This window comes from Podarcis melisellensis (genome assembly GCF_964234715.1).
Source record: "Podarcis melisellensis genome assembly, chromosome: 2".
NCBI lineage: Eukaryota > Metazoa > Chordata > Lepidosauria > Squamata > Lacertidae > Podarcis > Podarcis melisellensis.
In genome coordinates this window covers 24,445,833-24,462,814 of record NC_138529.1, presented here as the reverse complement: position 1 = coordinate 24,462,814, position 16,982 = coordinate 24,445,833, and the positions used below count along the sequence as shown (strand labels likewise).

At 43.1% G+C, this 16,982-nt stretch overlaps 1 long non-coding RNA gene across 1 annotated transcript in view; it reads left to right on the top strand.

Annotated features, from left to right (window-relative positions):
- The window catches only part of LOC309363634, a 136,182-nt gene extending 119,460 nt beyond the window's left edge, over window positions 1-16,722 (top strand). The window contains exon 2 of the long non-coding RNA XR_014165495.1: window positions 16,615-16,722. This is a non-coding gene — a long non-coding RNA (uncharacterized lncRNA). The remainder of the gene's footprint in view (window positions 1-16,614) is intronic.
- The last annotated feature ends 260 nt before the right edge of the window (window positions 16,723-16,982 follow it).

Sequence of the window (16,982 nt, the reverse complement as noted above, 5' to 3'; positions counted from 1 at the left end):
GCAGTGCCGGATTTATGTAAGCTAAACAAGCTATAGCTTAGGGCCCCACTCACTCGGGGCCCCCCCAAAATTACTATTTGTTAAGTATTGGTTCTCTTTCGAATCTAGATGTTTCCTTTGCAATTCCTTGTTTTGAATCTGTAGTTAGTCTTTGGTGTAGCTGGAAATATTGTAGCCAGTCTGTTAGCGAGTTTTTAATTTCCTCATATTTCTTCAGTGTTGGCTTATCCTTATCTACTTCTAAAACTGATCTGTATGTTGGCTGTTCTCCTTTCATATTTCTTTTTTTAACTGCCATGGCTTCTGTGGGTGAAGTCCACAGAGTATCTTTGGCTCCAATATTCCTTTATATTTAATCCATATTTTATATAACGATTTTCTTATCATGTGGCTCAGAAACCCCCTGTGGACTTTCAATCTATCGTATACTAAATACATGTATCACCCATACCTGTTATCGTGACCTTCTAGATCTAACACATTGGTTTCTTTTAACGTAATCCAATCTAATCCCGCAGCCCCAAAAACTTAAAAGAAAAGAAAAACCACCTGGATGTACATTTCCAAAATATAAGATAAAAAACAAATAAAATAAAACCTACATATAGCAACAGTGTTTTGTGTTGTGTATGGGCCTATTAGGACCATAAATTACCATATAGCATATATTCAACACGAAAAACAGTGACAACTTGTTTTTGACAAAGGACAGCTGGACATATAAAGGGCCCCCTTACCTTCAGTAGCTTAGGGCCTCGTCAAACCTAAATCCGGCCCTGCTCATTAGGGTGTTGTGGGTGCTAAAGAAATGTGTACACCTATTCTCCACACTTACATGAGGATCTTTGAATATGTACAGTACTGAAGCCTAAACAATCTCCAGCTTAGATACAACATGAACTGGATCTAAACCAGTAGTTCTCAATGGGGGAGGGATATGGCTATTTTTGGGTGGTGTGTGTTTCCAAGAAACATGTGTAATATAAGTTATGAACTTTCAATCAATTTGAAAATCAAAAAAAAAATGATTAGCTAAGCTGGGTTTTAAAGGAAGTGAGGAATTTTTTTTATGTTTGCTGAAAGGGAGGGTGAGTTTTTTTAAAGAAAAAAGTTTGAGAAACACTTTTCCAAACTTTATTTATAACACTATTGTGTCACAGAAGTGTCATTCAAAAAACTTCAGATAGACTTTTTTCTTTTGCCACCGTTCATTACTTAGCTCTGATTAAAATTGGGGATGCCAGCAAGATTTCCTGGGTCTGGTGCACTGCATGTGAATTGAACACCCTGCATCTCTCCACAATCTTTTGACAATAAGCCTTGCTTATGTGTATGTATTATTATTTATTAAATTTTTACACCACCCAGTACCTGCAGGTCTCATTAACTCACCCTAGCCTATCTCGCAGGGCTCTTGTGAAGATAAAAAGTGGAAAGAGGAAGATCATTTAGACAACCTTGAGCTCCTGGGAGGAAGCGCACTTGAGATATAAATAACAATAAGCAACCGTGTGGGACAGGGAGATAAAATGGAGTGTCTGGAACAAGGACATACACACACCATCACGTTATATAAATTGGTCATTTCCTGGTTCACACAGAGCTGCTATATTTCCGTCTTTCCAGGGATGAAGGAGAGAGAGGACTCTCCCAATAGCCCAGTGCTGACTAACTTTGGAGAGGAGACTGGGAAACCAAGGGAAGAGAGTGGCTGGAACCCAGAACAGAAACGCTTAAGGCTGCAACATTTTCAGATGTTAAGCCTTGCATCTTGGACTCTTCCTTTATTTATATTCTCCTTCCTTGGTTTATTTTTTAAAATAATAATAATAAATAAATAAATAAATAAATTTTGCTAATGCATTTTTTGCTATCAGAATGCTTATTAAATAAATATATTTAAATGGTCCTAGAAAATGCCTGGCTGCTACTATCATTCTAATACAAAGACAATTCTCTGGATGCAGGATAATTATTCAATGAAGAAGCACTCAGGCTCTTTAGGGAAAAAAAATTGTCTGCATTACATATGTTGGTCCATTATTTTATCACTTTCCTATTTCACTGCTTTTTGTAAAATGACCCCCCCCCCCAGCAGTGAAGCTGGGATTCTAAATGTAATCTTCATTGGTGTATTTAGAGCCCCCTCTTGTGGTTTAAATAAAAATAAATAGTGGCTTCTTTTATTTGATGGTATCTCAAAAAACGTACATTGTCCAATTTTGGGGCGGGGTGGGAGGCAGAATAATATTTGACCCATTTACTGGACATGTGCAGGCAGCAATGAGGAAAAACTGGAACCTCTTTATTGTTAATACTCAAAGGAAAACAATTGATTGTACGTTTTGGGGCATTGTTCTTTGTTGAAGGCTTTAAAAAACTTCATAGCAGAGGGATTTCAACTTCAGTGAATATGAGACTGGGAGAAGATTTTGGAATTTCAACATACATACCCAAATTTTGTTTAGTTGTGTGTGTGTGGTTTTTTAAGGACAAATGCATGTTAGTCCATGGAATAATTTTGTTGGCTTATAAGGAAATAGGATAATAGAGAGGAAAAATAGACATCCCTTTCCAAATTCCAAACCATTGCCAAAACCTATAATAAAAACAATTGGCTGCTATTTGGAATGTCCAAAGGACATCACATATATTAGTCAGGTCTAACTGGCACTGCTTAAAGTAGGACAGTGTTGCTATATTTCAGGGACACCCCTGATTTAGAGAAGATGTCTCGGTTTAGCCATTTCCGAGCTTAGGAGGAGAGGGGGTTGCGGGCCCCTGCGAGATCCAGGGAATCCCCGGGCGTGCCTTTGACCCAGCCCGCCAATCGGCGGGCTGGGGAGGCGTGGCCTAGCCTACTTAAGGCCAGGCACGCCCGGGGACAGCCCTCTTTCCCCATTCCAGCTGAGCGGTTTTCCCATCCCACCCACCCTTAGGCTTAGCTAGCTATGACCCTTGCTATGGACTCCGGTTGGTCGCTGCAAGAGGCCTGGTAGGAATTTTTCCAATTTGGCGCACTTTCAGCCTTTTGGTTTTTTCGCCTACCTCATAGCAAACGTCACAACCTCCGCGGTATTAGCGGTTCCTCCGCGGTATTAGCGGTTAGGCATTGGCAGGGGTTAATTGTTATGCAAATGAATGGGGGGAAGGAAGCGCCATCACCTTCCCCCAAGGAAAAGGGTAGTCCGGTAGAGGACTCCGTGGGGTGTGGCCTTATCCGAAATCTAGGGAGTTAAGGGCCTCTGGCACGCCCCCGAGCGGTGACACCCGTGGGATCCTAGTTGGCGTATTTCAATAGGACTCCCGCGGCTTGTGGATAACCTTTCCCGGTCTCCATGCCAGGTCGTCGATAGGAGCCAATGCCTAAGGCCAATACCTTTCAATTCTGTAATCAATAAAGTTGTGGCCTTTTTATGCCCATTAACCTTAAATAATGTGTCCAGTGTCTTCATTTCACATGGGGGAGGGGACTTGCCACGCAACTGATTTGATCACGAAATGTCCCGCTTTCCCTTAGGATGTTCCCTTTTTCACTGGAGAAATGTTGGAGGGTATGGAGTTATCTGACCCCTGAGCCATCTGAAGGTGTATAGGGAAGTTTTCTTTTTGTTTTGCCATGTTTAATATTTTATTGTGGACTCATGAGGGTCACATGCCAGTGGAGTGGAGTCAGAGACAAAAGTAAAAATGTTTCCTTTGTACAGTAGGCTGTTTTCTGCACACTGGGGAAGGAGTGTGGCCTGAGGAGACAGCATGTATTTGACGAAAGTCTTGAGGACCACATGGAGGCATGGAGGGCCATATCTGGCCCTGAGCCTGAGGCTGCTCATCTCTGTCTCACAACAACACTGTAAAGGGTACCCAAATGTCATCAAGGCCTCTTCTAGGCTGTGACTATTTTCCAGGCAGGTTTTGGTCACATACTGTCAAATTAATGTGGGTTTGCAAAATTACTGTAGATCTGGAGCAACAAGCCTGCTTCCAAAAAATAAAATAAAAGGAGAAATGATGTGAAAATGAACTAGGAAGTACAGTGGTACCTCGGGTTACAAACGCTTTGGGTTACAGACTCGGCTAACCCAGAAATAGTACCTCAGGTTAAGAACTTTGCTTCAGGATGAGAACAGAAATCGCATGGCGGTGGTGCAGCGTCAGCAGGAGGCCCCATTAGCAAAAGTGGTACCTCAGGTCAAGAATGATTTCAGGTTAAGAACGGACCTCCGGAACGAATTAAGTTCGTAACCAGAGGTACCACTGACTGTATCAATAACAAGCGCTCCATCGGCAGACCATATGTAAGAGGCCTAATTTGTCTAAGGATATCTTGTGAGATCAAAATGGAGGCAGCATTTGAATTCACTCTTCAGCCGTTGTGCAACATCTGCTTTGAAAACGCACAGTAGCCTTTGGACATTTTGTATGTAACTCCGAACCCTAAGAGAAAGGGAGAGGAATTTGGAGTGTGAGAGTTCCATCCAGTTTGCAACAGTTGGAGCCAAAGCTGTTTCCAGCCTCAGGTGCTTTTGGTACTTTGCTAAATTTTCAACTGCTTCTTCCATTAGTGTACGTCCAAAGCTGCTGGTGGGCAGGGGTAAATCATAATGATTTTTCTAATGAGACTTCTACAAAGAGCAAGGTGCAGCAAAAGAAATACATTAGTAAATATTCATTTCCCCACAAGATGGCAGCATGGTATAGTTTTCTAGCTGAGATTATTTCCCTTTTATGCCTTTTGATTTGCAAAATGTGTGTGAGAGAGAGAGAGACAGACAGAGAGAGAGAGAGAGAGGGATACCCTCCAACGTTCTCTGATGAAAATAAGGACGTCCTATTATTATTATTAAACTATTTATACCCCACCCATCTGACAGGGTTATCCCAGCCATTCTGGGCAGCTTCCAACATACAGTGGTGCCCCGCAAGACGAACGCCCCGCAAGACGGAAAACCCGCTAGACGAAAGGGTTTTCCGTTTTGGAGGCGCTTCGCAAAACGAATTTCCCTATGGGCTTGCTTCGCAAGACGAAATGTCTTGCGAGTTCCTGCGGGTTTCCCCCCCTTTTCCCCCCTTTTCCTAAGCCGCTAAGCCGCTTATCAGCTGATCCGCTAAAAGCCGCTAAACCGCTAATAGCGCTAATCCGCTAAGCTGTCAATGGGCTTGCTTCGCAAGACGAAAAAACCGCTATACGAAGAGCCTCACGGAACGGGTTAATTTCGTCTTGCGAGGCACCACTGTATATAAAAACATAACAAAACATTAAACTTTTTATAAAAACAAACAAACAACTTCCCTATACAGGACTGTCTTCAGATGGCTCAGGGATTGGATAATTTGATACCCTCCAACATTTCTCTGATAAAAATAGGGAGGTCCTAAGGAAAAGCAGGACATTCCAGATCAAATCAGAAACAGGGATGGCTTCTGGAAAATAGGGACATCTTGAAGGTCTGGTGTGTTATATACAGAGCTGGCCCACCCACGAGACAAGGTGAAGCAATCACCTCAGAGGGCAACAAATCCTGATGTAGATCTTCTGGACCATGTTCTGGAACACTTGAAGGCTCCTGCCTAGTTTAAAAGACAGATATTCATAATGAGCAGTGCAATAATGCTGTCTAGAAGTGACTGGGCCGTGTATTGTCTCCAAGAAAAACTTGGAGGTATTTGGAGGTTCCTCCTTGGTGGAACATCTATGGAATTTCTCAGGAAGCAAAAGTGGTTTCGATAAAGACCACAGAAATTTATCTGGAGAGAAGTCACATTATCATGTCCTGTTTCCGCCTGGAATTATTTGTATTCATTGCATCTGTGCCGTGCTGTCCCTCCCAAGCATTTTTTTTTCAATTTTGATGGGGTAGTCTCGTGAGAGGTTCTCAGAACCAGACAAAGGTTATATGCCACATCCATTCACACTTAATGGCATGGACCAGGGGTCAGCAAACTTTTTCAGGAGGGGGCTGGTCCACTGTCCCTCAGACCTTGTGGGGGGCCAGACTATAATTTTTTTTGGGGGGGAGAATGAATTCCTATGCCCCATAAATAACCCAGAGATGCATATTAAATAAAAGGACACATTCTACTCATGTAAAAACATGTTGATTCCTGGACCATCTGTGGGCCAGATTTAGAAGGCGATTGGGCTGGATCCGGCCCCCGGGCCTTTGTTTGCCTACCCATAGCATGGACTGTACCAGGATGCTACTGGTGGCACTTTCAAATTGCTTTAATAGCGATGAATGGAAACACTGCTTCAGAAGTTTCAATCCCAGTGACCCAGTTTCAGCTGACTGAGTTGTCCCTAGCGCAACCCACAAACCGTAAATGGAAATGTGTTTGACAACCCTCCCTGGAGGTAAGGAAAATTAGTTCCTGTCCTAAACTTCAGGTTTCTTAAAAAAAACAACACAAAACCCTGCTGTTTCTGTATTAGTTGAAATGGAGTGTGTGAGAGATAAGAGAGAGGTATGGGGAAGAGAGAAGAGAGTCTTTCGAGAGAGAGTGTTTTTCCCACCAGGGACTCTGCACCTTCCACAGAAGAAGACAGATATGGACACTCAAGTCAGTCCGATGGATCTCCAAGCATAGGTCACTTATAAATAAGCTGGTCTGGGTTCCTTCCAGTAACCTTGAAATAGGTCTTTTTGGCATGTGCTTCATGAGTCTTCCAAGGAGTTGGGTTACCCACAAGCTTCACTTCTTCATTCCGTAGGCATTTCTAAGCTTGAAACTGAGAAGCACAGCCTCCTTGTGTTTTTGTGGTCTGACAAGGAATACAGAGTGTGTTGCATGACAAGGAGGAGATATAAATATAAAACTGAGGAGGCCAGTTGTGCCTGATATATTGTGCAATTACTGTATTTTTCGCTCTATAAGATGCACCAGACCACAAGAAGCACCTAGTTTTTGGAGGAGGAAAACAAGAAAAAAAATATTCTGAATCTCAGAAGCCAGAACAGGAAGGGGGATCGCTGCGCAGTGAAAACAGCAATCCCTTTTGCTGTTCTGGCTTCTGGGATAGCTGTGCAGCCTGTATTCACTCCATAAGATGCACACACATTTCCCCTTACCTTTTAGGAAGGAAAAAGTGAGTCTTATAGTGCAAAAAATACGGTAATCAGGACTAAAGAGTTAGATTGGTTGCAGGTGGTACTGTGGCTTAAACCACAGAGCCTAGGGCTTGCCGATCAGAAGGCCGGCAGTTCGAATTCCCATGACGGGGTGAGCTCCCGTTGCTCGGTCGCAGCTCCTGCCCACCTGATAAATAGGTAAACAGCATTTCCGTGCGCTGCTCTGGTTTACCAGAAGTGGCTTAGTCATGCTGGCCACATGACCCAGAAGCTGTACACTGGCTCCCTTGGCCAATAAAGCGAGATGAGCTCCACAACCCCCAGTCATCTGCAACTGGACATAACAGTCAGGGGTCCCTTTATCTTTACCTAAAGCGTTAGATAATATAACCTATCTGGAAGCTATGGAGATCCCTAATTTAAAATATATCATGGGGTGGATATACTCCCAGTCAAATTCTCCCAGGTCTCCTAATCCAAATTTATTTTTGACATTCCCAGTGATGGATGCTGTTGGATTCAATCTGGGGCAGAGGAAGGGAAAAGTGTAATAGCACAGAAGATGATGATACTGTATTTAACTTGATATTTTAAAGAAAAATAATTGAAAGCTGAATTTCAGCAGTGAAATTCACAAATGCTAAACATTCAAACCTTCAGAGTTTGAGTTTGGAGAAAATTCAGTTTTGTTCAAACATGCATGCTTTTCCTGAATATATGCATTTTTGTAAACACTGTTTGGCTGGGGAACTTCATCACAAAATTCAGGCAAGTGTTCATTTCAAAGGATAGCTGGCTTTCGATTTGCATATTGGTTTTAGAAGTGTGCATTAGGTAGCGTCTCGTTAAAATGCAAACAAAATGACTTCTCTCCTCCCTCTCTAGCTCCAGCACATACCAAGTTGCTGACCAGGCTCTGCACAACTGCAGAGGATGCTTGGGAGCAATAAAACCAACTGCTGTGATCATGCCACATCAGGACCACCACCCAGAAGGGCCAGAAAATCCCTCCCCTTCTCAGAGCTCTCTGAAATCAAAGTCCATTAGCCTCCCAGGCAAGTCATCCATATTGGCTTCCCACCCTCACAGAGAGAAACAGTCGCTGCGAGTCTAAATCTCAACAGGAAGCAAATCTGACCATTTTGAAGGTGGCACGATGGGTTAGTGCATCTGTCTGGGTAGTCAGAAGGCTGATGGTTCAAGCCCACCCAGGTACGGCTGCGGACAGGATTGCTGCATTGCAGGTGGTTGAACTAGATTGTCCTCAGGTACATTCCAGCTCTAAAATTCTATGATTGTATGGCCATGACCAGGGAATAGATGTAAAAAAAAAACACTTGAAGAACCTCCTCTTCCTGTCTAGTAAGAGAATCAAGAGTACCATACTTTTCCGTGTGTAAGACTAGGGTTTTTTCTTTTAAAATTATTTTTAAAAGTGGGGACCGTCTTATACATGGATACAGCATAGGGTGGACTTTTGATTGGTTGCTGCCGTGGCTGGCAGCTATTGGGCGTCTTATTGGTTGCTGTGTCAAGGACTGGTATTGATTGGCTGACGCTGCGGCAATTGGGCGTGTGATTGGCAGCTTCTGCCAGCGATGGGGCAGACGAGAGGCGCTGCGTGCGGGTGAGCGATTTTTGGCAACCCCCCCCCCAAAAAAATAGCTCAACAACTCTGAGCCATTCCCCCCCCCCATTTTCTTAAATTTGAGTCCCCCAAAATAGGGGTCATCTTATACAGTGGTACCTTGGGTTAAGTACTTAATTCATTCCAGAGGTCTGTACTTAACCTGAAACTGTTCTTAACCTGAAGCACCGCTTTACTAATGGGGCCTCCTGCTTCACAATTTTCGTTCTCATCCTGAAGCAAAGTTCTTAACCCGAGGTAATATTTCTGGGTTAGAGGAGTCTGTAACCTGAAGCGCATGTAACCTGAAGCGTATACACACACACACACACACACACACACACACACACACATGTCTGCCTCTAATTGTATTTTCCCACTGCTTGCCTGCACTGTGAAAGAAACCTATGAGTGTTTAAAAAACATGGTGAACAAGTGGAGAAAATGGGAACAAGTGGCTTTTACATGGAAATAGCTACTCATCTTACTGGTAGCTTCCACATATACAATGTGATTTTGTTCTGATCTCAGTGTTTGGAAATTAGAATATTAAATAACAGTCCCTTGAACATCAAATACGCTTCTCTCTCTACTGGCATAAATCACCAAGTATAAAATAGTGCTAAAAATTTTGTGTTTTGGTTGAGTTTTCCTCTAGCTTGTGATGATCAGTAAAGATTCTGAACTTTGTAAACATTTGCAACATCATTATTATTATTATTATTATTATTATTATTATTATTATTATTATGCCATTCATTATGGCATCCGTAAATTAAGCCATCAGTTTCCTTGCATTATTGATCTGGAAATGAAGAAACGCCTCATCCAAAGTCTTTGCTTCCTGGGTTTATTAAATCCATCGATTTGTAGCAAGGTCTAGGGAGTCATTATGATGTGCACTGTTTCTCTACCCACAGATGATGCAAGGAAATGTGTTGCAAGCACCACTGTTGCTATGAGTTTAGGTTGCTTGCGAAATATGGAGTGAGTTTGCCTCTGCACTGCATGTAAAATGTTTCATGGCATATGGAACTCAATGAGAGACTTTTTCCACCACATCCATTCCTCAATATTCAAAGTCATGCCAGTCATTTAAACCTATGGAACCTCCTTCTCTGCCCAAACCTAAAGAGTTCATATCCAGATTTAACTACAGTGGTGCCTTGGGTTACATACGCTTCAGGTTACATACGCTTCAGGTTACTTCGCCACTAACCCAGAAATAGTACCTCGGGTTAAGAACTTTACTTCAGGATAAGAACAGAAATCGTGCTCCAGCGGCGCAGCGGCAGCAGGAGGCCCCATTAGCTAAAGTGGTGCTTCAGGTTAAGAACAGTTTCAGGTTAAGAACAGACCTCCGGAACGAATTAAGTACTTAACCCGAGGTACCACTGGATATCCCACTGGTTCTCCATGGAAAACTGCCACGGCAATTAGAGATGGCCTAGTGAATGTAACAACTCAAGCAGTTATCAAAGACCTTCTATTGAGTCTACCCCAGGCCTCACAGACGCCAGAATTTAGGAGCTCTGGTGGATGAAGTCACTAGAAGTGAAACATATGGGTCTCAGAAGTGTTGGCTTCACAATAGAATTCAACATAGCAGCTCATAATCTAGGCTCTGAAAAAAAGTGGGTAGATGTCTTCTGAGGTGCCAGAAGATATGTGTATTTCAGTCCTTCATAGCAACATTGTAGGAAGGGAATAAGCCTTTCTGACAGGTCTCACATAAACCATCCAGATTGATTCCAGTTACAAATGTTGGATTTTCCCCCCTTTCTTTTTAATGCCATTTTAAAATTCTAATTTGGGTGCCAGCAAATGAAAGCACATTTCTGCAGTATGTGCAGGTGGGCAGAGAACGGGTATTTTAAAAATATGAGCAGGCATTTTGTACATCTCAAAGCCCATGCAGTTTCAGCTGTTGCCATCCGCTGAGAATGGAAACCATAATTAATGTATTTTTGCAATTATGCAGGTGAATCTCTTAAAGCAGGTTGGCTTTCTCCTCTTCCTTTGCCCTAGCAGGCAGTTAATAATAAAACTGTTCGACTTGTATTGACTACACAAATGGATAATTCAAGTAAATGTCTTGCAAAACACAGCAGTGAAAGATCATATATTGCAGATGTGCTTTATGTTTATTACAAAGTGAGACCCATATTGAGCTGTCAAGAATAGTACAGCAAAGATGAGAAGAAATGTGAAGTATGAGTTATTTAGTACAACTGTTGGTTTGCCCTGAAACATAATTATCCTCACCAAAAGGCAGCATAATACTGGAGTATTTTGGATAGCAAGTTTTCCCTGTGGAAATTTCAATGTTTTAAGACTGAAAAATAAAATTAAGCAGGACCATTTTTTAAAACGGGTGGCGCTGTGGGTTAAACCACTGAGCCTAGGGCTTGCCAATCAGAAGGTCAGCGGTTCGAATCCCCACGACAGGGTGAGCTCCCGTTGCTCGGTCCCTGCTCCTGCCAACCTAGCAGTTAGAAAGCACGTCAAAGTGCAAGTAGATAAATAGGTACTGCTCCGAAGGGAAGGTAGACAGTGTTTCCGTGCACTGCTCTGGTTCGCCAGAAGTGGCTTAGTCATCCTGGCCACATGACCTGGGAGCAGTGCACCAGCTCCCTTGGCCAATAAAGCGAGATGAGCAACCCAGAGTTGTCCGCAACTGGACCTAATGGTCAGGGGTCCTTTTACCTTTATGTTTTAAAAAATCCCTATAAAAAGGAATGTCTGAAAACTTTGCCACTTCAGCATAAAAGGGAAATAGTTTGTCAGATGACTACTAAAGTGTTTTCTGATTATTATTTTTCAAGAGGAAAAGAGAAAAATCTTGTTTCTGATTTTTCAACATAGTTCATACGGTGTCCTTTGGTTGACTCTCCTGGAAAACATCAAAGAAACGGAAATGGAAATTAATATTTTATCGCCCAGACTTTTGTGTTTCTGTGAGAAGCTATTTTTAACAGTACATTTTCCACATAAAAAATTTCACCCAACTCTGGTCCAAAGTATCACCACAGACATATACCACAAAGAGATGTTTATCCCAAGAAGTATACTATACTTCCTGATGAGGGCTATCTCCAGGTTTTCCTGAGCCCTGGATACATGGTTGTCTGTGACTCCCAACCCCACACTCCATAAAAAAGCATCATAAATGGGAACAGTTTAGATGGGGGCCCAGATAAGGCTTCTGGCACTCCATACACTGCTACCTAAACTCCCCGGGGCAGAGTAGCAACAAAACACACAACCAGGTTAAAATGTGTGATGGACAGTTCTATTCCATTCCTTCAAGTACCTCTCTCATCAGGAGATGGGAGGTTACAGACCTTCCAAGTGTCCCTATTTTCCAGGGACAGTCCCAGATTTACAGAAGCCAACCCAGTTTCTGTTTTGATCCTGGAATGCCCTGCTTTTCCTTAAAGGTAAAGGTAAAGGGACCCCTGACCATTAGGTCCAGTCATGACCGACTCTGGGGTTGTGGTGCTCATCTCGCTTTATTGGCCAAGGGAGCTGGCGTACAGCTTCTGGGTCATGTGGTGAACCAGAGCAGTTTGCTGAAACGCCGTTTACCTTCCCCGCTGGAGCGGTACCTATTTATCTACTTGCACTTTGATGTTCTTTCGAACTGCTAGGTTGGCAGGAGCAGGGACCGAGCAACAGGAGCTCACCCCGTCACGGGGATTTGAACCACCGACCTTCTGATCGGCAAGTCCTAGGCTCTGTGGTTTAACCCACAGCGCCACCTGCGTCCCTGCTTTTCCTTAGGACACCCCTATTTTCATCAGAGAAATGTTGGAGGGTATGGAGTCATGCAACCCCCAAGCCAAGGAGATAAATAACTATACAACCTTTAGAAAACATCTGAAAGCAGCAGTGTATAGGGAAATTAAAAAAAAAAAGTTTAATGTTTAATTATGTTTTTATCTACGTTGGAAGTCACCCAGAATGGCTGGGGCAACCCAGTCAGATGGGCAGGGTATCATCATCATCTCGTCGTCATCATCATCATCATCACTGAATATAGGATGTCCCTTTTTTCATCAGAGAAATATTGGGGGGTATGAGATTACACCAGAGGCTCTGGGATTAATCCTCCATTTCCTAAGGTGCCTGGTGACAATGGACTACAAGTCTCCTGTTGGTCCTGTTAGTACTTCTAGTGCCACAGGGATTAAACAGGGGAAGAGAGACAGTAACAGATAGCAGGATACAATGCTCTCTTGATCTCGGGTCATCTGCATTGCTGCAGGACAGAGAGAGGTGAGGTGGTCTGGGTGGTCATCAGCCGGTGTTCCCGTCAATGTGTTTGCACCATGCAAACTTCACTGCCACCTCATCTGCTTCCCTATCCTATCCTGGAATGGAGCAGTGGTGTGAGCAACCAGAGCTCAGTTGAGCCCTGCCACTCCAGGGTGAGATATGCCTCATGGCAACCTGGTCCACTTCCTTCCAGGAAATGGCAATAGCCTGGAAGTCTTATGGGTGATCTCATATTCTGTGATGGGAGTGGGAGCCATGGATCAATCTGGACCGCACTCTGCTGTCATCACCCTCTCATTGCAACACTATAATGGAGATTGCTCCAGATGTCTCTATATGATGACATCCCATTTCCCCGGTGACTTGAGTGTTCCTACAGAAAGTGACTTAATTGTTGTCAGGTAGCCCTGGAAATAGGAGATTGGTCTAGTTATTCCATTAAGTGATGGACCCTCTGATGGATCATGGACCTTGCTGGGTGTCAGGCCTCCACAGAGTTGAGAACATTCCAAGAATAAATATTCTCAGGGCCAATTCCAATGTTCAGTCACCTTGTAGCAATCACCAAAAATCACCCCACTGCCCATGACAGCACTTCACACAGAGTGTACATATTTCTTATTTCTACATGGTTCAACCTAATTGTGAAGTGTCTTGTAGAATATTTCCATGTGAACTATATGGAAAACAGCTTGGAACCCTGGAAGATACTGGAATCAGCCACCGTCAGTGAAGATGCCCTCACATGGATGGTTACATCTGCTGTGTCGAGTGATGCCCATATGGCAGCAAATTTTTTGCAGCCCCCACATGGAGGACACAGCATTCAAATCAGCCCACAGACTCTGAAACCTCACAGATTCTAATGCTGAAGACAGAGAATAGCTTCTAAAAAGTTGAAGATGAAACGAAAGACACCATAATTTCCTGTGGTGTACAAGGTCCTTTCCTTTACTTCACTGTTGCCTCTGGTCCAACAGTCTTCGTAGGCTGGAGGTGGGGAACATGAGGCCCCCAAGATGTTGTTGGGTTCCAACTCCCATCAGCCTCGGCCAGCGTTGTCAATGATGCTGATGGGAGTTACTGACCAGCAACAGCTGGAGAGTCAGAACTTCTTCATCCTTGACTTAATCATGTTTCTACATGATTGATTGTGAAGCATCAAAATGTAAGAAATGTCTTGCGGAGGGGTGAAATATACTCGGAGTCGAGTGTGGATTTCATGCTCTATATTCAGCTCATAGTAGTGAAGAATGGAAGTTTCCCTGAACTGTCTGCTTTATTTACACAATGGGCCCCACGTGATTGGCTAATTCCAGGATTCTCCTGTAGGCCAATCAGGTTGTGGATTCACTTCCACCTGGAGTTGGATTGGGTGGCTCCTATGGACCAATCAGACTGCTGCATTCTGAATCCTATTGTTCTAGGACCAATTAGACTGCTGCAATTTGAATCCTATTCAACTCAGTACATAACAAGGGGCAAGTAACTTTTGCACGTGAACCCTTCACACTCGGTTTAGAAACCTGATGACACAATCTCAAATCACAAGCTAATATATGGTGGGTGGATAGAGGATGAGCACTGATACAATTGTTTATATCACTAAGAACTTTCTGCTTATGGCTTACTCACAATTTCCAAAGAACTGAAAGGCAAGGTATTAAACAAGCAAGCAGACAACCAAACAAACAAAAACAAACAAACGAGGTTTACTGCTCATTTAGTATATTATCTGCTTACTGCTTTGCTGAATAAATAAATACACCAAGTCAGCTGAATTCTAGAGACATGATATGTCCTACTCTACTCCTTATACTTCCATCCATAGTGGCAAAATTTATTTCCAAAGGAGGAAGAGAGGGAGGAAGATCCGTTGCCTTTTCTTAGGAGTTGAGAGATTAGCAGTTACCATTCCAGTCATACCTTACTTTTGCCTGAGGTCAGAAATGCTGCTGTTGAAAGGCTTTGCTCCTTCAAGAGGGTCAGCAGCAGACAACAATCAGGCTTCAGCCTACACTATTTCTCAATGATGGTGATGTTGTTTGTTGAATGTATTAACCAATGAAGCTGCCTTATGCCATGTCAGGTCACTGACTCATCTGGCTGGTATTGTTACATGTACCGCAACATCTGCCCACATATACCTCAGATTTGGTTTCCTTAGAATGTAGCTCACCAGAGACTGTAATATGTTTGTGTTGTATGGTTTTATTTACACATAACCACTACCTGTGAACCTTCTAGAGCACCTTCATAAGCCAGGACCAGGACCTACATGAGCTCCTCCCCTGAGCAAAAAGATGGGGTAGGAGAGCTGAAAATAATGTCAATATCTTTCTTCTTTGGCGATCACTCATAGTTGATTGTCTTCCATAAACATGGTTTTAAGAATGAGTCCATAAGTGACTGTGGAGGCCAATTCTGGATCCACACATCCTTCCACAGTGGGGACATTGGTTTCCAGGTGGGAGTTGATCATGGTGTGGATTTGCCAAGCGTGCCTTCCTCTTAGCACGCTTCTCCGTTGCATCCTGAGTTTGAGTGTCTTCAAAGCCCATGACACCTTTGGTAGAGGCTGCTCTCCAACTGGAGCACTCGCAGGCAATTGTTTCCCAATTGTTGGTGTTTATACTACATTTTTAAAAAATTGCCTTGAGGCAGTCTTTAAACTCTTTTGTTGACCACCAGCACTACACTTTCCATTTTTAAGTTCGGAATAGAGTAGCTGCTTTGGAAGATGATAATCAGGCATCCGCACAACCCGACCAGTCCAGCAAAGTTGATGTTGAAGAATCATTGCTTTGACACTGGTGATCTTTGCTTGTTCCAGTACATTGGTATTAGTTCGCCTGTCTTCCCAAGTAATGTGTAAAAATTTTCAGAGACACTGTTGATGGAATCTTTTGAGGAGTTGGAGATGGCATTTATAAGTGGTCCATGTTTCACAAGTGTACAGTAAGGTTGGTAGTACAATAGTTTTGTAAACAATCATATTTCATATATGGCAACCCATGCGCTCCTTCAGTTTCAGATAATTCATGTGTAGACGAGTCTAAGAAGCCCAGGACACAAATTTTCATGGCCCTCTAGCAGCTATGTGGCTCATTTACCAGATGTAATGTATTTAGTGTTAATTCTGGAAGTGTATACTCGACTCTGCTGTAGGAGGCTCAGTTTGGTCACATTTAAAAACTCAAAAGGATGGCTCAGCAAGTTTGCATACATGCTGCTAGAGAGGCTTGGGATTTTGTCCCAGGTTGGGGGGGGGGGAGTACCAGAAGACTGACCACTCATCTGTCAATATAGTTTATTTATAGGGTATATTTAGATGAGATGATCCCTGAGGCCCTGTCTTGTTCTGAGATTAAGTGACTCCTGTAAAGCTGGAGTGCTCTATATCCATTTGCATTGGTTAGTTGCTAAGATACCAAGAATCACTTAAGTATGGTGTCATGGAGTTCAAGTAACTTCTAGAGTTCAGGTAACAGGCGGTGTTAATTTTTACCAGTACAGTGGTACCTCGGGTTACAGATGCTTCAGGTTACAGACGCTTCAGGTTACAGACTCCGCTAACCCAGAAATAGTACCTCAGGTTAAGAACTTTGCTTCAGGATGAGAACAGAAATTGTGCGGCAGCAGCGGGAGGCCCCATTAGCTAAAGTGGTACCTCAGGTTAAGAACAGTTTCAGGTTAAGAATGGACCTCCAGAATGAATTAAGTTCTTAACCCGAGGTACCACTGTATCAGGGAATATACCCAACCCAATGCAGTAGGACCAGGTCATCATGCTTATGCTGGTGGGCATTTTAGGGTGAGGGGTATTTGACGTCTAATGAGATCTAGGTATAGGTTGAATCCAGGTGAGAGCAGGAAGGATTTTTAGTTTTCAGAAATATGTTTTTCTTTGAGGTTTATGAATTCCTTTCTCATTTTTTAAAGGTATGGGTATCGCAGAAGGTTTTTAATGGTAAATCACTTTGCGAGCCCATTTTGTCCCCAAAGCA